Source organism: Choloepus didactylus, chromosome 16 (genome assembly GCF_015220235.1).
Source record: "Choloepus didactylus isolate mChoDid1 chromosome 16, mChoDid1.pri, whole genome shotgun sequence".
In the NCBI taxonomy this organism is placed as follows: domain Eukaryota; kingdom Metazoa; phylum Chordata; class Mammalia; order Pilosa; family Megalonychidae; genus Choloepus; species Choloepus didactylus.
The window spans coordinates 83,770,733-83,792,191 of record NC_051322.1 but is presented as its reverse complement, the minus strand read 5'-3'; the positions used below and the strand labels follow the sequence as shown (position 1 = coordinate 83,792,191).

At 40.7% G+C, this 21,459-nt stretch overlaps 1 pseudogene; it reads right to left on the bottom strand.

The window, feature by feature from the left end:
- Positions 1-19,846, bottom strand: part of LOC119511401 — a 56,319-nt pseudogene extending 36,473 nt beyond the window's left edge.
- Between the last annotated feature and the right edge of the window lie 1,613 nt (positions 19,847-21,459).

The window sequence follows — 21,459 nt, the reverse complement described above, 5'->3', positions numbered from 1 at the left end:
GAGATTGTTAGAGTCTGAGAACCTAATAAAATCCACACAGCTTCCAGGGGAACCAGGAGGCCCATCAGTGCCAACTGCCCCACCAGATATGACCCATCAATTGTTGAAGAAAGAATTAGCACAGTGCAAAAAGGATATTTAGAATTTTCCATTTCTGAAAACTCTTGATGGAAAGAGAGTAAGGGAACATCACCCCGTTGAATCAATTTACCCCTTCACAGAGGTGCCTATGGGGCTGAAAGAAGTCGGGTATGTAGATGCGCCATTAACAAGTGCAGAAGTAAGGAGTTGTAAGGAGATGAAATCACTAATAGAGGACCCAATGGGGCTGGCTGAGCAAATAGATCAATTCCTAGGCTCTAGACTATACACGTGGTCTGAACTTATGTCCATATTAAACATCTCTTTATAAAAGAGAGAGGAATGGTGAGAGGGGTGACTATGAAAGAATGGGAAAGGCAACACCCACCAGGGCAAAGGGTGATGGCAGCAGAGCAAAAATTTCCAAGTACTGACCCCAATTGGGGTAATAACAAAGAGGATAGGGAACAAATGAAGGATCTCAGAGACCTCATTATAGAGGGGATAAAATTGGCCATACCCAAATCTCAAAATTTGGATAAGGCTTTTGAGGTGAATCAAGAGAAAGATGAATCTCCCTCTGCTTATCTGCAAAGATTGAGAGATCAAGTGAGGAAATATTCAGGTATGGACCTTGATGACCCTGTAGCCCAGGGAATGTTAAAGTTCAGCTATGTGAAGAGGTCTTGGCCTGATATTCAGAAAAAGATCCAGAAAATAGATGGATGGATGAATAAGCCATTGGAGGAGTCATTAAGGGAAGCACAGAAAGTATTTTTAAGAAGGGAGGATGAAAATCAAAAGCAACAGGCTAAAGTCATGATGACCACTGTCAACCACTTGGTCAAGAAAAGATTAGAAGCAGGGAATGGAGGAAGCAGACAGAGGTGAGATAAGGGAGTGGGCCAGTCTGATTCAAATAAAGGAGCAAGGAGAATGCAGAACTCCATAGTGTGTTATCACTGTGGAAAACCTGGCCATTTCAAAAGGAAGTGCCCAGACTTACAGGAGGGCCAAGTTATACACCTAATGAATTTTGAGGACTGGGAGAGTCAGAGGCTCCTCATCTCAGATGCCCACTGGGAGCTTTTAGTAAACTTAAAGGTGGGCCCATATCAAGAGGAAATTACATTCTTGGTAGACACTGGAGCAGCTCAATCCTCTGTAAATCATCTGCAAAAGGGGGCCAGGCTCTCTGGCAGTTCCCTCACCACTTCAGGGGTAAAAGGGGAAGGATTTAAAGTTCCCATTCTTGAGCCTACTAACATTTGTTGGAAAAACAATCAAATTATAGCTCTCTTGTTGCACATCCCAGAAGCTGGGAGTAATTTATTAGGAAGAGATGTAATAATACTTACGGGGCTGGATTTAAAGGTGAGGAATGGACAAATTGAGGTTTTGGCCCTGCTCACTGAAGAAGATGAAAAGGACATTAAGGAGGAGGTATGGGTAAAAGAAGGAAACAGGGGATGGTTGTGAATTCCCCCAATTAAAATCAAGTTAAAGAAGGAAGAGGAGGTTGTGTACCAGAAATAATATCCTACTACCCTTAAAGGAAGACAGGGACTCCAACCCATCACTGAGGGTCTCCTTCAAGATTGACTCTTAGAGATCTGTATGTCCTCTTTTAATACTCCCATTCTACCCATCCAGAAACCAGATGGTAGCTGGAGAATGGTACAGGACCTAAGGGCCATTAATCAAATTGTCCAGGTTTGACATCCTGTAGTTCCTAATCCTTACAGTCTCCTGAGTAAAATCCCCTACCATAATAAGTGGTTTAATGTAGTAGATTTCAAGGTTGCCTTCTGGGCCTATCCCCTTGATCCAGAAAGTAGAGACCCATTTGCCTTTGAGTGGGAAGATCCCTTCAATGGGTGAAAGCAGCAGTACAGATGGACAGTCTTACCTCAGGGTTTTACAGAGTCCCCCAATCTCTTTGCGGAAGAGTTAGAAAGGATACTGGAAAAATTTCCAATCTCACCTGAGATCATCCTTCTGCAACATGTAGATGATCTATTAATATCAGATAAAGAAAGGCAAGTGGTGGCTCAAGCTATGAAGAATCTACTGAACTTTTTAGGGGATAAAGGATTAAGTGTATCTAAAAGTAAACTGCAATTTGTAGCAAGCGAAGTTAAGTACCTAGGCCACCTCATAAGTGAAGGAAAAAGAAAAATCCATCCAAAAAGGATCCAGACCATAGTTGAGTTGCCTCTTCCTCAAAAAGGGAACTAAGGAAATTCCTGGTATCAGTAGGGTACTGTAGATTGTGGATGGATTCTTTTGCATCTCAAACTAAGGGGCTATACCAAAAATCACTAGAGGAAGAGCCTGACAATATACAATGGGAGGAAGTGGAAATGGAGACTTTAAATGAGCTCAAGCAGGCACTGGTACAAGCTCCTGTTCAAGCTCTTCCTTCCAAGAAATGCTTTCAACTGTTTGTTACAGTAGATAAGGGAATGGCCTTAGTGGTCCTAACCCAAATCTGGGAGGCCACAGAAGGCCCATAGATTTCCTCTCAAAGGTTTTAGATACAGTCTTTAGGAGGTGGCAAGGGTGTGTTCAAGCCATTGCAGCAACCACCCTTTTTGTAGAAGAAAGCAGGAAGTTGACCTTTGGAGGGGCATTAGTAGTTAGTATCCCTCGTCAAGTGAGGACTATTCTGTCTCAAAGGGCAGGGAGATGGTTGACTGATTCCTGAATCCTGAAATATGAGGCAATCCTAATGGAAAAAGATGATTTGGTCTTGACAACAGATCATAGCCTAAACCTAGCCTCCTTCTTCTGGAAGGGGCCTGAACAAGTAGAGACCCCTGAGAATGACTGTTTAGACCTAATTGAATACCAAACCTGAGTGTTCTAGTTTGCTAATGCTGCTGGAATGCAAAACACCAGAGATGGATTGACTTTTATAAAAAGTGGTTTATTTGGTTGCACAGTTACAGTCTTAAGGCCATAAAGTGTCCAATGTAAGACATCAGCAATCAGGTACCTTCACTGGAAGATGGGCAATGGTGTCCAGAAAATCTCTGTTAGCTGGGAAGGCATGTGGCTGACATCTGCTCCAAAGTTCTGGTTTAGAAATGGCTTTCTCCCAGGATGTTCCTCTCTAGGCTTCAGTTCCTCAAAAACATAACTTTTAGTTGTACTTGGGGTATTTGTCCTCTCTTAGCTTCTCCAGAGCAAAAGTCTGCATTCAACAGCTGTCTTCAAACTGTCTCTCATCTGCAGGTCCTATGCTTTCTTCAAAGTGTCCCTTTTGGCTGTAGCCTCTCTTCAAAATGTCACTTACAGCTGCACTGAGTTCCTTCTGTCTCAGTTTATATACTGCTCCAGCAATCAAGGCCCATACTGAATGGGCAGGGCCACACCTCCATGGACATTATCTCATCAGAGTTATCACCTACAGTTGGGTGGGGCACAGCTCCATGGAAACACTCAAAGCATTCCAATCTAATCAGCACTAATATATCTGCTCCACAAGATTACATCAAAGAATATGGCTTTTTCTGCAGAACATAATACATTCAAACTGGCACACTGAGACTGACCTGAAAGAAGGGATCTTCCCCTGCACTCAGGGGAAAGATTGTTCACAGATGGATCCTCTAAAGTCCTAGAAGAAGAAAGGCACAATGGCTATGCACTTTTAGATGGGGTAACTTGTGAAGTGAAAGAAGCTAGCCAATTGCCCAATAAGTGGTCAGCTCAAACTTGTGAATTGTATGCACTAAATCAACCCCTCAAATTATTAGAGGGAAAGAATGGTACAATCTACACTGACTCTTATGCCTTTGGGGTAGTCCACACCTTTGGAAAGACCTGGGAGAAAGGAGATTAATCAACAGCAAAGAAAAAGAACTGGTTCATGGGGAATTGGTGAAACAAGTATTAATCAATCTACCCTTAGCTAGAGAAATATCAGTGGTGCATATAAATGGACATCAGAAGGCCCTACTTTTGAGGCAAAAGGCAATAGGTTAGCTGATGAGAAGGCTAAGGAGGCCTCTCTCTGTCCCCCTTTAAAACTAATGGTCCTGATACCCTCTATCCCTGAAGAGTTTGGGGACCCTACATTCTCTGCCAAAGAAGTAAAAGAGCTGGAACAGTTAGGAGCAATCTTTAATGATCAAGGGAAATGGTTTCTCCCAGACGGCAGACAATTGTTGAATAAACAAATAATGAGGGAAGTATTAGCAGTCTTACACAAGGGGAGTCATTGGGGGGTACAAGCCATGTGTGATTTAGTACTTAGACAATTTGGATGTGTAGGCCTTTGTACAGTTGCTAAACAAAAGTGTGAACAGTGCACAATTTGTCAGAAGATTAATAAAAAGGTCTTGAGAAAACAGGTAAAAGGGGAAAGACAGCCGGGCCTCAGACCATTCCAGAGCATTCAAGTTGATTACACTGAAGTGCCCCCAATAGGTCATTTAAAGTATATTTTTGTAATTGTAGACCACCTCACCAGATAGGTAGAAGCCTACCCTCTATCCTCAGCTATGGCACTGGGAACTTCTAAAGTTATCCTTGAACAAATCATTCCCTGTTATGGGTTAGTGGAAAATATAGACTGAAAATGGCAGTCACTTTACCTCCTGTGTGTTGTAGAATGTCATGAGAAGCCTGGGTGTCACTTCGGACTTCCACACTCCCTGGCATCTGCCATCCTCTGGGAGAGTGGAAAGAATGAATCAAAGTATAAAGAAACATCATTCTAAATTGGTTTTAGAAACAAAGTTACCCTGGATCAAGTGCTTACCTATAGCTCTACTAAGAATCAGGACTGCCCCTAGAAAAGAACTGGGAATTTCCCCATATGAAATGCTTTTTGGTTTGACTTTCCCCAGGAGGACTGGAGAGCTCCCCTCCCTAGACACAAAGGATCTTTTCCTTAAGAATTATATACTGGTCTTGTCTTCTACTCTATCATGTCTCAGTCACTGTAGATTGCTGGCTCAGACACTGCCTCTTGAATTTGCTGCCCATCAACATCAGCCTGGCAGCTGGGTTCTGATCCAGTCATGGAGAGAATCCAAACTTCAACCAATCTGAGAGGGATCCTATCAAGTCTTGCTGATGACTGAGATGGCAGTCCAAACAGCAGAAAGAGGCTGGACTCATTACACATGAGTAAAGGTACCAGTGCCTGAACCAGACAATAAGTTTCCAGCAACTTAACCCAAATCCTGGAGAGTGACTCCCACCCCAGATCCCCTAAGGATCACTCTAAAAAGACAATGGTTGAAAAAACATACTAGGAGAGAGGAAGGGCTGGATTAGACCCTGTGTTTGCATTGTGTTCTGTGTATAGCTTAATCAGGAAATTGCTTGTACTGATCATAATGTTCCATATTCAAGGAGTAACAGGTTCTGCTAAACTGGTTATAAGTATAGCCAAGGGCATAGAGTCCCAAACTACAATTTCACATTTGTCAAGTAATTAGCTGTAGAAATCTAAAACACCAGTGTCAACTGAGGGAGGAATGTAAGTATTTATGTAAGCAGACTGTTCAAATAGAGAGCAAGATTGTTGGGGGGGTCAAACATTTGAGAGTATAACTTATGAGTCACCTGGCCCCTGTTACTCTTGGAACAATGTTTGGTGGACAAAACAGTATAAGGGATGGGTCTCATCCAGGTTGGAGGGAAAACCATTAAGGAAAACTTGACTGGAGTCTAACTCTCCAGTTCAAATTGGCCCCAAGGCCATTAGAACACTTAAGGCCAGAGACTGAAAGCAGACCATAAAAATAGAGACAGGTTATGGAAATACAAATGTCTGGCTAGAATGAGTCAAATATACCAACCAGATTCTAAACAGAAGCAACAGTTATGCTTGTGCAACCAGCCAACCCACTGCTCAGATTGTGCCCTTCCCCTTGGGGATGCAAAAGCATGAAAAGGAGATTAAATGTATAACACTCCTCTTTCAAAATGCTACTCCTGGTGAAAGTTGTAGTACATTGTCCTGCCTTCTCCCTCCAGTCCAGAAGGGAAGTGTCAAGGCCACACTGGCTTCCCACCTTGGTCCCAGAAACCACTCTGCCTGTCTCTCCAGATGGGAAGAAGGGCTCCAGGATATTTGTACTATGGCTTTGTGTACACAAGTGTGGAATGTGAGCAAGGATAGTACTGACAACTTCTCCAGGCTAACTATACACTGAGCAAACCTCTGGTGGAACTGCAGGAAGGGTGTCCTCCACCCAACACTACCTGAAAAGTGCTCTGGTTCAATTGGCTATCTCATTCACCCTGGCATATGAAAGTAAAGAAAAGTTACCAACCCAAGGCAAAGGAGAAAAGAGAAATGTACAAACTGTACCTGGTTCCTTCAATGGAAGAATTTATGTAGATAGTATAAGGGTTCCCCAGGAAGATCCTAGTGAGTTTAAAACTAGAAATCAAGTAGCTGCAGGATTTGAATCATTCTTATTCTGGTGGGTCACCAACAATGAAAATGTGGATCATCAGCTAAGATTTATCAAGTATACCAGGGATATCATTAAGAGAATAGCAGAACAGTTAGATGCCACTAGCCAAATGGCATGGGAGAATAGAATGGCCCTAGACATGATGTTAGCTGAAAAACGAGGTGTCTGTGCTATAGTTGGGGGAAGTTGTTGCATGTTCATCCCCAATAACATGGCACCCAATGGAACTATCACCAAAGCTCTACAAGGCTTAAAAGCCTTATTTCAGGGACTAGCAAACAAATTCTGGCATTAACAACCCACTCACAGAATGGTTGAAAAATTGGTTCAGGAAATGGAAAGGAATTGCAACATCTATTTTAACTTCCCTTATCATTTCAGCTGGAATATTTGCAGCAGCTGGATGCTACATCATCCTGTGGTTCAGAGACCCATCAAAAACACTTTAATCAAGAATATCAGCAGAACAATCTGTACCTCCCTTAAGAAGAAAGATTCTTATGATGAGGAATGTGAAAAAGCTCTTAACAAATTTGAGAAATTAAAATGTGAAAACTAAAATGTTTAAAAAAAAGAAAGAGGAGGGAATCCATAAGAAAGGGTTAAGTTTAGTTTTTCACATTAAGGCAGCATGGAATAGGGGAAATGGCAGCAGAACTGGCTTAAACAGGCATTGTGGTAAAGGGAAGAGAGAGTGAGCCATGATGTAAGCCTAGAATCCGTGCCAGCTCCTTATATGGAAAAATAATCAGGTTTACTGGAATGTAAAGGGATATGGGGTACAATCAGAGGCAGGAACACCCAGGAGAAAATTTAAACTGAATGAACTCACTCAGATAGACTGTACAATTCAAAATCTCAAAGATGGGCTAGTTAGCTCTCTCAGATAGGCTGTTACCTCTGTAGTACCCAGCCAATGGGGAAACAGGGGAGGGACTTGCACATTAGGAATAGGAGATTAAAAGACCACCAAGTTCTTTTTCCCATGCACTAGCCCACCACATTTCTGGCTGTGCATCCTACCTTGCAAGATCATAAATAAATTCTTTTCTCCTCCAGAACTGAGTGAGCATTTATTCCCTTACAGGTATCACTTTATTTCCAACACTTCCTAAATACCATGTATACTACTTATTCCTTATGGGAAGGAGATTGTGGATATTTTCAAAAGAATCTAAGAAGCATATATTACCTGAATGTGTTAATTTTATTAAAAATAAGAATATTCATCCTTATACATGTCAATTTTGGAAACAATTCCCTGACCCAAACAATATACAAGAACAAGTTAAATGTCAATATGAATCACAGTCTTCTCCAGGTGAATTCTGCCTTTATTATGCCAAATAGACTGTCTCTGAAATTAAAAGGGATTGGAGACAATTAGCATACTCTAAAAAGTTCCCTGCACCAATATGTAAACAGGAAAGAAAAATTTTAGTGCCTAAATAAAAGGTAAAATCACTATATCAAAAATGCATAGCAAAAGCTAAAAAACATCATGTAGCAATTGTATAGCTAATTAAAAGAACTTTTATAACTCAAATAGAGAGTAATACTATTAATGTTAAAGAACTTCCAACTGAAGAGATGGGGGTTAGTTAATGAAGTCAATATGTCTAATATATAAATTAAGAGTAAACAAAAGGAAGTAAATCCTTGTCCCTTAAAATGAGGATGAAAAAGCCCAACAATCAAAGACTTGAGAAAGTAAGCCTTATGATGGCTATTTCAACAGCAACAGTATTAAACTTTCTGACTTAAATGAGTATCTGCTGATGGATTACATATATTAAAAGACCATGTGGTGACTCTCTTGGAAGCCAACATGAAGGTCTCTCAGCATATAGCTGAATTAACTACAGCCATGTTGATACTATCTTATATACACAATTTCAGAATACCCTCCACAGAAGGGAGAATTGACTGAAGAATATTAAATGGAACATGGATTAATGAAGGTCTTAATATTCCTCATCATGGCATGCAAATAGTTAAGTGAATGTCATGCAGCAATATATATGATATAAAGAAAACTTACACATCCCCAATTAACAGTATCTGGGAAATAGGGATTTATTATCAAATAATTCTATCTAACAAAGTGGTCTATACTAACTGGCAAGTATTAAACATTGGACATTTAGTAAAAACAGGAACTCAGCTTACTTTAACAAAGATACATCAACCTTATACACATATTAGTCAATAATGTTCTGAGTTATATTCTTTAGAGCCTAAAAGATGTGAACAAAGAGATTTGTTTATTTGTGAAGAAATTAATCTACATTAAACTTGTGGCAATAAAACTGAAAGTAAATGTCCAGTAACAGGAAAAGCAGTTTCATCTCCTTACTTAGAATTTATTCCTTTAAAGAATGATAGTTATGTAGTTATGTCATATGCTAAAGACTGTAATATACCTCCATATCAATCCTCAATTCTCACTATCAATGATACAGTAACATGCTATGAAAAAATTAAAGAAATATTTCTCTAAGGAGCAAACTGTTGTTTTTGGTAACTTTCATATACCAAAAATACAACTGAGGTTACCACACCTGGTTGGAATCTTAGCTAAGCTGAAGAAGATTGAAGTCAAGGCCACTGATACATGGGCTAGCATTCAAGAGCAGATAGAAGATACAAAGTCTGACCTTCTCACACTGGAATTACATAAAGGGGACACTCTAGAGTGGATCAAGCAATGAGGAGAAGCATTGGAGGATGTCTGGCCTGCTGCTGCCTCAGCCACTAAAACAACTGCCAGCTTTGTGAGTTCTGCTACCAAAGGCATCTTTGGTGGAATAATTGATATATTAACTTATACTAAGCCCACAGTCACCCTAATAATTATTACCATACTTATAGTATTGATTTTCAGGATTCTGAAATGGCTTCCAAATTTTGAGAAAAAGAAGGAACACTAAGTGAAAATGGAGAAAGAAAAGGCAATACTGCTGTTTTACAGCATTTTCATAAAATCTTACTACAAGGTGTTTGTAGTGAAGAATGTAAGTGGAAACTTCAATCTGCTCTGTTAACTCTGTACACTTTCATACTGTTAGGAATGTAATGCATAATTTTGACATTATCTTTTTGTAGCTAAGACTAACAAATTTAGCCTGAAACATATGTATAAAATATGTGCAGAAAAGTTCCTGGATAGAAAATATTTGTTTTATGATACCAATCCAAATTCTGAGTGCTTCATTCCAATAAAAACAGAATATAGCACCCATATTACAATTCAAGAGTTTACATACACTTTGCCTTGCCATCACCTATTCCTTCTAGTAAGAGGTATAGGAGATACAAGAACAGCCAACCAGGCACAGAGCTTTGCAAATGAGCAGGACTGGAACCTGATATGGAGCATGTATATCACAGCAACAATTCTGTTTCCACTGATGAGCAAAGTTCCATGTGTGCTGAGCATTCTGATCTGCCAGAAGACTCAAGAAGCAAGGAAGAAGATCCTGTACCCATCACCATGGAGGAGATCTTCCAGGATGACAGCCTCAATAACCTTCAACTCACCAGGACTTGGGGATGTGGTTATGATTTTGAGTCCACATGGAACTCTGATTTATATTTGCTGTAAAAACACCACTTGGTGTGGTGGAAATTTTAAATGTAATCCTAAACAATGTTTTGCTGTATACTATAATTACTAGTTTTGGAACTTCCCCAAAGAGGGGGACAAAGTAATTATATGGCATTTGGACTTTAATCACTGAATTAAATAAACCAGTAACAGAATACTGTAAATATCCTTAAGAATTTAATCCAGGTATAAGAATTGTACAGTCAGAATGTATGCATAATGCAAGCCTATATTTTGAATAAATGGGCTACTGACCCTAATTGAATACATCCTACCCACGGGTATGGCCAATTTTTGAAAGGGCAAGAATTTTGGAGAGCAATGTTGATTGGCCCTTATGCAATGAACATTGGAGAACAAGGAGAGCCAGGTATTAATGAAAATAATGATGGAATGAGTTATATAGAATTTGGAAAGAGAAATCAGTAGGAGACGGTATCATAGGATCTAAGAAATCTGATCATAAGAATGCTGATTCCTTCTATTCATGCTGCTGTCATATACCACCTGATGTTTTCTGTCCTGATAGTAAAGAACCAGTTATTACTCATGATGTAGAAGCATAATTAACAGAACTGTTACCTAAAAACACTCAAATACAATTTCCAAATGAAAGTGGAAAGGCCTTCCTACATTAACTGGGACAGATGATTCACATCCTTCAAGTCCCATATTAGAACTTGAAGGAAAAGCTAAACAGTTAAAAAAGCTGTGAATATTTTCAAGAAAGCAGAAAGACCCTCTCAACCTTCTTACATATAGATAACATGTAATCACCTAGTTCTCTGTGAAAACAGGGTGGAGCTGCAGCTGTTACTTTAACCATAAATAAGTCATAAATAATGTAGCAAGTTTAAGTACAGTCCTAATCAAATATATGTTTATCAGTATGAAGAAATGGCTAATCATAGAATGAAATGAAAAAACTATATTGATAAGTTAGAAACAAGTAACAATAATCTCTTTTCCAATTTTTAGTCTTTATGAAAGTAAAAGTATATTATATTGCTCTTACAGAAATGATAGCTTAATTAGTAAAAGTATTATCAGTAGAGTTTTATAGGCATTCAAGGCTAAGTCTCTGATACTGTGGATATCCTCCTTTGATCTTGACACTCATGGATCAAGATGCTTCAAATGAGATATTCATGTTCATGAAGCATCCTTTAATGTAAAAATAGACCATAACTTAAAGTTACTCTAAATCAAGATGCCATAAATTGTCTGTAACAAACAAAAAGGAGGTCTCTCTAGTCTCAAACCAGCTGTATCTGGAGGAGTGGGGGCTCCCTCTCTTGGTAATATATCAATTAATTTTTACATTGTAAACTTGTTTCTTTTAGCTTAAGGGCTCCTTTAGTAAAAATGTGTTAAAGGCGAATTCTTTTCTTAAGTGCTCTTTACTTTTAAACTATTGCCTGTCCCTATACACTTAAATGAGTGGGAGATAACTTGAAGCCCAAACCTATTAAATCAGGACCTGATTAGGCTCAGGCCTTTTCTAATGGAGTTCATAGGCATGAGGTGTAAAGAAATGAACCCCTGACACTAGACAGAGACACAGATGACTGAGAATTAGAAGCCAGAGGTAGAGACAGAGCAGGACAGACTGCCATGTGACATTGTTCAGGGGCTGAGTTATGTCTGTGAGTCACCACCAGGACTCTACAGACATCAGAGAAGGCAGGGCCTGCCAATACCTTGCTTTTGGACTGCTAGCCTCCCAAACTGCCAACAATAAATTGTTGGTGAAGCCAACCAGTCTATGGTATTTATTATAGCAGCCTGGCAAACTAACACAACATTTATTACTCTGTATGGTAGCATTTTTATATGAACTCAACTCCTTCAATGGATTAATGAGTTTAGGGACCCTTGTATGTTGTTCAGTGAGGCATTGTCCTCAGAGTATAGATATAAAGAAGAGCACTGTGAAGTGAATAAAATAGGCAATGAAATACTTCTGAAGAAGTGTCTGAAATGTAATCATAAGATGCTTTCTAAAACAGTGATAGGGAATCAGTGAGATTTTAGATGCATTAATATCCAAGTATCAAATTTTTACCTGAGCTTCTCCCACTAGAAATCCCTTCTTTACATGTCAGAAATTCCAAAGTTGTAGACATATATTTTGTAGAGTCCAGTATACTTATTATGTGGTTTAATGCACATCAGTATCATACTTATGGGAATAACAACAGTCAAAGCTAGCTGAGCCTAAAACACAGAAGAAAGTGTGAGATATTACATTCTTATATTTTTTCTTCTATTTCCAGTTATTCCCCAAACATTGAAACACTGAATCCACAACCTGTGCCTATGCTCCCATCTTTACCCAATCCTGGTTCAAATATGATTGCATTGAATTCTTCCTTATCTTTAGGCAAATTTATGAACCTTCTTTAACATCAGTTTCCTCATCTATCTAATAAGATTATTAAAAAGATTAAACTATATTTTCTATGTAAACATAGCACAGTGACTGGAATATAAAAAGAGTCCAAGGAACATAAGCTAAACCACAAAATAGGACCACTTAGCTGTGGATGCACAATTATTTATTTTCTCCTATTTATTCTCTAAATCATCCCCTTAAATCTTTTTTTCCTTTTTTATCTGAATCCTATTACTTTTTTCATTTGTTTTATTAGAGAAGTAGTAGATTTACAGAAATCCTCATGCATAAAGTACAGTTGTTCCCACATACCACCCTATTATTTAAATTATACATTACTGAGTTGTATCACAATTCATGAAAGAACCTTTTATAATTGTGCTATTCATTATTGTCTATCATTTGTATTAAGGTTCACTGTGTTGTATTGTCCTCTTTCTATTTTTACATTTTTGTTCTAGTAACACATATAAACCTAAACATCCCCCTTTTAACCACATTCAACTGTAACATTCATTGTTGTTGATTGTATTCACAATGTTGTGCTATCACAACCACCATCCATTACTAAACCTTTCCATCAACCCAAATAGAGACTAGTTCCAATAAGTCACCTCCTCTCTCTTCCTCCCAATATCTATCTTTCTCTCTCTTCTCTCTCTAGTTTTCTCTCTCTTCTTTTAATAAATACACCTGCCTGCTTTACTCTGAAGCTAAATTTTCATAAACTCTGGGAAAATGACTGGAGTTTGTGAGGAACCTGGGATTTACATCTATAAAAACAAAACTGGTGATGCTTTAGTACTTGGAGCTTCATAAAACTTAAATGCTATAAATATTCTAGTTTGTGTTATCTGTTAAATGAACAAATAAATGAAAATTAAAAATCAATATTCATAATATTTACATTTAGAAACTACAAAATCAGTACCTTATTTCCCAAAATCTAACTTAAAAATCAAAAATTATAAAAACAAGAGGAAAAATCACAGTTTATGCCCACAAAGAAACACATTTAAAGATTGCCTTGAAGATATAATATTAAAAGAACTGGATTAAGTGAGAGTTGCAGCACATGTGGAGGAAAAGATAGTAAAATAACAAGAAAAAAACTGAGAAAACAATAGCAAGGAAATAATGAGACCATGATATTAGGATATTGTTTAGAAACTTGGTATATAATTGATAAATCTACATAAAATAAGATTCTTTAAATAGAACAAAGATGTAGATCCATTTAATTTCTTTAAATAACCAATTTACTCCAATGTGCATCGAGAGAAAGAGAAGGAAGAAACACATATGTAGTACATTGTGAATGATGCATAACCTCAGATTCAGAAGAGATTTAAAAAGTACAGTGAATGTGAGACCAATAAACTAAATGGATGTTAGATCTACAAGAAAACAGACAATTTGTAAGCAAAACCTCTGGTGAGACAACAGGCTAATGCTGCTGCTTCTTTCTGGTTAACTTTTCTTTTTTTCTATTTGATTATTCTACAATGACCAAATTTTGATTGAACAACAAAAAGATAAGACAAAACATTCTAATTGAGTAGAAAACCTTGACATTATCAGTTTTGTAAATACACATCTTTGCAAATCTCATCCAAACATATATGAAGATAGTTATCTCCTCCTTGGAGGGAGTTTATGATATTTGCATGAATTCAAAAAAATTCATGTATTTTGGACTAGCCTATTTGAATTTAATAAAATTATACCATTGAATTGTTTGCATATTCAAGACTAAATTAGATTTTCTATATGTGTGCATGAATGTGTATATATGTGTATAATATGTATGTTTATAAATACTTAAAGTATATACTTGTATATATACATTTCTCTATATATCAACTATATCATTTTATATATACTAAATTATCCAGATGTATTTCTGAATTGATAAATAACCAGGAAGATGAAACTTATGCATACATGAAATGATAAAAATAAAGATAAATATCTTGCTTATACTCCACAGTCATCACTGCATTGCATGATGCTTACTTCCATTATAGTGTCTATGCTAGATAATCAGATGGAATAGGATAGCTATAACAAATTTGAATGTTTGGAGCATGTTCAAGATTACATCCCTAAAATATGGAGCTCAAAGTTTAATTATATCATGTTGTAGCCAACAAAGGATGTTAGAACACTTTAGAACAAAGTTAATTTTTTCTTAATTTTCCAACATAGATTCAAATACTCTATAAATATTTTGGAATGACTTGATATTATAAATCCAAGTCCTTTCTGCTTAAACAAGAAAGCTGCTTAAAATAGTTTTAACTGAATGGCTAATTAACTTTTTCCATCTCAGGAATATTTTTAAAGTGGTTTTCCTTCCAGCAGTATGGTTTGTTGATATTTTGAGTGCTAATTAAAATATGGTGCATTCCAGAAAATTGCTGAAATGTGTTTTCTCAGATCACTAAATCATAGCAGTATCAGTTTTTGCATCCAAGCTTCAAAGGGTCATTTCAGAGTACAGTAGGGATATCAGGGTTAAAGACTTCAAGAGTTGTTCTGGGGCTAGGCCTTCTCAAGTTGGAGAGTAGAACTGTAAAGTGGTCATCAGCATTCCAGGGACTAACCCAAGGTGTAGGGCCCCATTCCCAGCAAAGAAATGAGAGTAAAGCAGGAAATTATGGATATCATCTGCCAGGATCCTCAAGTGATGTCCTTTCAAAATCCCTTTTACATATGAAGCTTGATTTGCATCAGGTTTTTAATTTATCTTTTCTTTTCTTTGATAGGAAGCATGCTATTTTTGTTATGTTCTCAAGTACATTGAATTTATGAAAGTTTCTAAACAATGTTTCTAATAAGCACTTCAAGGATGCTTTTAAAAGAGCATAATGTACCTCAAACAAATATTTTTAAATGGATAAGAATATATTTTGTGTGATCTTAATATTATTTTCCTCAATAAAATTCAATATTTCACAACTAAATTATAAGTAAGAGGATGCTTCCTAGTTAAAACATTTAAAAACTTCAAAATTTTGGGAATCAATTTTCAAATAAGGATATCAAAACCTTTTAAAATGCATATCTTTCTTTGTATGCCTGCTTATCATTCAGAGTATGCTGATTACTGACCTCTAGAAAATTATTTTGAGTTTAGAATGAAGGTACCCTCCTGGAAAGAGGATTTCAATTGTTTCTGCCTTCAGGAAGGCACCAGGCCCTCTTTGAAGGGCTTTTATGGATTAACTCTGGTTAACCCAGTGCAATCTCACTTTTGAATAAAGGAAAATTAGTGATCTGGGACCTTAATTTCATCTGCAAAATTAATTCACCTTTGCCATATTCTATGGGTTATAAGTAAGTCACAGGTCCCACCCACACTCTAGGGGAGGGAATAGAAAGGTCATGAAAACATCAGGAGGGAATCATTCCAACCTCCTGAAGTCTGTCCACCATACTAGCTCACCAGCTCCTCATATCCACAGTGCAAATCTGCACAGAACACATATGCCTTGGTTCTCAATAGTAGCCTATTTTTCTTGTTCTCCCTTCTGCTATTCTCACAGCCAAAGCAGCTTTTACTCTAGTCTGCTGGTGTTTATGTGAGGGGAGATGGGTTTACTAAATGACTACTGAATCATTATACATTATTTCTTTTTTAGTTTCTAGTGTATTAGAACAGCCAGAAGAAAATACCTGAAATTGTGGAACTGTAACCCATACTATACTTTGAAATTTTCTCTATAACTACCTGTTAAACTACATTTTGAAATCTATCACTTTTCTTGTATATATATTCCACAATTAAAAGTGTTTTAAAAAATATTTGAGGGAGGTATACAAGGCATACACCATATAATCTGCACCATTCCAGCATCACCTGGGCCAGCAGCCCCTAGTCAACCCCACACTTATTTATGTCATGAATCATCAGATAAGTGGGTAGAGACCATCAATAGCATCACACCAGCACAGGTCCAGTTTGCTGCCAAGTGAAGACAGGGCCTTGGGACCTGGGATGAGCTACTTAGACACATTGTGGACCCTTTGGCCTGCACTCAGGGCACCCCTGCTCTCCTCTGCCCTCCCCCATCCAGCCTAGGCCTACCTCTAGGAGTCTGCAAGCAGCCTGGTGCTGCTTCTGCCAGGCCAGTATGCATGTGCACACTGGCAAAATATCCACACTGTCCACCAGGTGCAGACAGGTTTGGCTCTCCAGCAGAGCCTCCACCAAGGGCTCCACCTTGACCAGGTCATCCTGCAAGTCCAAGCACAACCTTCCCACAAGTGCCACCAGTTCCAGGGCTGGTGGACAGGCCTCTCTGCTCTCCCATAGCAGTGCCAGGAAGCTCTGCATCATGTCTCAGGCCAAGGTCCCATGCTGCCAATATGGTGACAGTCTCAGCAGCACCAGCAAGATCACCACACCATGCACATGGCACCAGCCACACCCTCTGCATCCTCAGACCATTTCCACATGTTGCCTCAGAGTCACAGGTGTCCACCTGAGAAAAGATAGGGGTGAGGGGTACCAGATGCCTTGGAGAATTTCCTCCCAATCCTCTGAAGAATGTAGTCTTCTAGAAACTCAGCACTGCACAGGTGACCAGGGCCACCTTCCATAGCTCACCTCTGTCTCTGAACCTCTCCTTTGCCCCTGTTGGCCATGCTGACCCTGATGCCCTAACCACACAGCTCCACTTGGACACTTTTTGCACTTCACGTCCTCCACTCTTATCCTACAGTTTGCAATTGGGTTTCACTCTGACTCCTTCTCTGGGCTCTCAGTTCGATGGGGGCTGCTGTCTGCCTCACCAGGATTTTCCTGGCATCTGCCACAGATGTCACATGCCTTCCCATATACTCAGGAGTCACCCTGGCTAGGGTTGGCAGATGCCATTTCCAATTAAGCAAAGAAATAACTAAAGCTGCAAGGCTACTGTCACCATCTGCATATAAGCATTTTGATTTTGAAAAAAGAAACAAAAAAATTTTACTTGACAAATACTGGAAAACATGAAGAAGTAAAGGCTGCCCTGGTCCAACCAATGAAAAATGCCAAGGAAAGCCCCAGTTAGTGGTGCTGCTTGTGGATCCTGGGAGAGACAGGTCCTGCGTGGGAGCTTTGACCCAGTTTCCTTCACAGGAGCATGTGGGGTCACTCCTAGAGCTTCCCTACTTGGCAGGTGAGGACATCCAGCTCAGAGAGTTATAGAAATATCCAAAGGTTGCAAGGTGGTGACCCTGGTAGGCTGGCCTCCATGCCTGAGCACACACCTCACCTAAACACAGAAGGCTACACTGCCACCTAGGGAGTCATGTGTTCTCCCCCATGGACCCTCTACTGGGCTTCTTCAGAGCTAATCCCTGGTTGGTTGGATTCCCATGATTTCTGAATCTTCCTAAGTTTATACAAATCTAACTATGTGCACATACACCCATTTTAACCTCAGAGACAGGCCATTGCCTGTGCCACCCTCAGTCTGCCTGAACAAGGGCAAATGAGTCTTTGCCCATAAACACAGTCCCACTATGTATTCCTTCAATGGAGGACTAGAGGTGGTTGAAGCAAGTCTCCCCACCCCATGGACATGCAGGTGGCATCCTGGTGCCTGCCTTTTCAAACACAACACTTCTGTTTACAACTGAGCTATTTCCACAGAAGACCTGTAGAACTGAAATTAAAGTGGAAAATTAAGAAAACTAATATGGACATCAACAGTTTTCACTGATAATGCTAAACTGCATTCCAAAAGGCAGCAAGAACCTACATGTCCAAAGAGGGCAGGTGGTTCACCCTGTCTGTCCTGCTGCCATGGGTGGTCTGTTCTTTCTCATTCTCTCCAAACTGGCTGTCCTTGCACACTACCCTTGGAATTCCCAGGCTGGTTCTTTCCAGACCCTGCTGCTGCTCCTCCTTCTCTCTCCATGTCACCCCCACAAGGGAGACTTGCTAGTCCCCAGATCCCCTGCTTCCCAGACTTTACTGGCCCAACAGTTCCCAGACCCTGACTAGGGTTTTTAGAAGCCACCGTTGGGCAGCCATGCAGGTCCACACATTGTAACCAAGAAGTTAAGATTTAAGGACTGATGATGATTACTGAATCATTACATAGATATTACTTTTCACTTTCTGGTATACTAGAGTAGACAGAAGGAAATATCTGAAACCTGAATTGTAATCCAGCTGTCTTGATCTCTGATAATGAATGTATAGCCTTTATCTTGTGCCCTTATGATTGTAAAAACCTTGTGACTTTCACTTGCACCCATTTATTTTTAACTCCAAAGTCTTATGACCACAAAAGACAGAACCTAGTGTTTATTAATGAAGGGTGTTGGGTCAGCAAGAACCAACCCACCACAAGTTCAAAGTTATCTTGGTAATCGAAGTTGGATCTAACCAAAATGGGCCCACCTGACATGCACAGTAGCTTAGACTTTAACCTACAAGTCACCTATACCTCATTATAATACTAAAAATCACACTCATCATCATATTAAGGGTGCCATTTTCTTATATTTGTTCTGTGACTAAGCATGTAATCAATTCTGTACACGCTCAGTAACTAGATCACCTCTAATTATATAATCAGGGGGCCACTGTACTCATTATCCTAAAACCTGCCCATCTTTTCATGCTTTAAAACTATCAGAATTACTGCAGTTTGGGGAGACAGGTTTTGGACTGACAGGCCATCTGCTCTGCTTCCTGCCTAGCAATAAAAGTCTTTCTCTCTCTGACACCCCAGTGTCTCAGGAATTAGTCATTTGAGCACATAGGGTAAAAGAATCCATTGCCTTGGTCTGGCAGAAGGCTCTGGACTTCAGGTAAGGGGCCAAAGACCCCAGGTCCCCTCCTCAAAGGAGCAAAGTTTCCAAGGCCTCCCACTGCAGGAAGGGCTTCTCAGGACCCTGTTTCCTTCAGCACAGACTCCTCCCCACCAGACACTTGGGAGCCGCTAGAGGGAGGGATGATGAGACAAAGCTGGAGGCCAGGCCCGCACTGCACGTGGGCAGTCTGACCAGGAACCCGTAATTTAAGATCAGAAATGGATTAATCCGGGGCTGCCCTGGTTTTGACTTGGGTATTTATGGGGGGGAGGGGATAAAGTAGAGGAAACTTGCTGGGAGCGTTCACAGGGAGGACCCCACACGCCCGGTACCCCAGACCCGTGCACTCCCTGCTGCAACCGGCCTGGGCGCTCCCACCTCTGGGTGCTACGTCGGCACACACACACACACACACCCCTGCCCATGTCCACACACACACACACACACACCCCTGCCCATGTCCATACTCACCCGGGTCTCCTGGGCTTGGCTACTCCCCACCGTCATTTCCGCAGCCTAGGGGCCTTTATCTGTGCAGTCGGTGGAGGCCGGGGCGCCAAAGTGGTGCCACCAGCGGGGTCGCGGGATCGCAAGTGATACCGTGTGGGCCGCGCCTGCGCTCCTGTCCCGCGGGAGATGGCCGGCCCCGCCCCTCGGCTCGGGTCCCAGGGCTTCCGGTGCTGGGAGGAGCCGGGGCGCCGCCGATGCGCTTGGCAGTTTGTCGAGCTGTTGGAGTCGGGTTTCCGTCTGGAAGGGGTCGGCCGCTTCCCGCCGGAGCCCCTGGACACGGCGCCCTCTCTGCGTCCCCACCCTGCGAACCCCTGAGTCTTCCGAGGTCAGGATTCTGCGGGTGGAAGCTGCGTCCTTAGTGCCCTGAGTTGAACAGAAGTGCCGACATCCTAACCCGCCGTAAGGAGGGCGGGGAGCGCTGGAACCCCCGTCCCAGCAGCCGGTGCCTGGAGAAAGTGATGAGCCTTGGACAACCCCCACTCCCTTGGCCCCAAGTTACTCTGGGAGCTGAGGCTGGCTCTGTAGTCGCTAGTTGGAGAGGGGCCTGCGGTAGGTAATCCTCTGACCTTAGGCCCTGGCACCCACTGCTCTCTACACCCGCCCCCACCTCTGGCTTTCAGGACCTGGATGGGACGGGGGCCGGGGGGACACCTCGTAAACCCAGACCCCAAGAATGCGGCCGGATGGATCTGAGCAGATGCCCTTCTGGGGATGCTTGTTCTTCCACCTCAGTGATCCCTGATCAAGGAGTTGGAGGGCACCAGGTGGCAGCGACTTCCTGATCCGGGGAACTGAAGGGCAGTCCTTAGAGCTTTTGACCTTTGCCTTGACCCCCTGCAGGCCCGACCTCACCGTGACCCTGGGCCTGCAGGCAAAACTGCGCAATAGAGAGGAAAGGAGTGAGGCTTGAGGATCCTGAGGGTGCATTGGCGGTTCTCCATTACCAGGGTTAAATAATGGTTGGGTAATTACCAAACTGCTCAAATCCTGGCTTGAGACCTCTAGTGAATTCGTGAATGGTGAGCCTTGTAGTGAATTCCACCCTTTCTTGTGGAGCTTGCAGTTTTGGGTTGCAAATCAAAGGCTGGTTGTTAACCATAGGAAGCAGGGAAGAGGTTCTCAGGTTGAAAGATGGAGATTTTGCATTGTCTTCTGAAGTGTGAAAGAAAGACTTCTGACTTCATGGCTTAATTTATTCCAAAGAATTAGGTAGGAAAATAAACATTTCAACATTAGTTCAAGGAACATCTGGAAGCACTCCATGGGGCACGGCCCATGGAAGATTTGCCAAGTAAACCAGGACTGTGGGAGGGGTGGGTCAGATGCACAGTCACAGGCCTGAAGGATGTCCCTGATACATTGTACAGTAGAAAGGCATGTTGCAATACTTTCCAAGATAGGAGCCATCCTGGGGTGCTAGAGGTAAAATGATAGTTGCCACATTACTCAACCCTTGTTGCTCCTGGAGTGATAGATATAATAATAAAGCATATTAATTTTCATCTTTGTGATTATCTGTATTTTCTGATTTTTATTAATTGATAATCTCAAGGTTTTCTATTTTTAAAGAGTGGAAAGACAAAACAGAGGTGTTAATAGGGTGGGGTTAG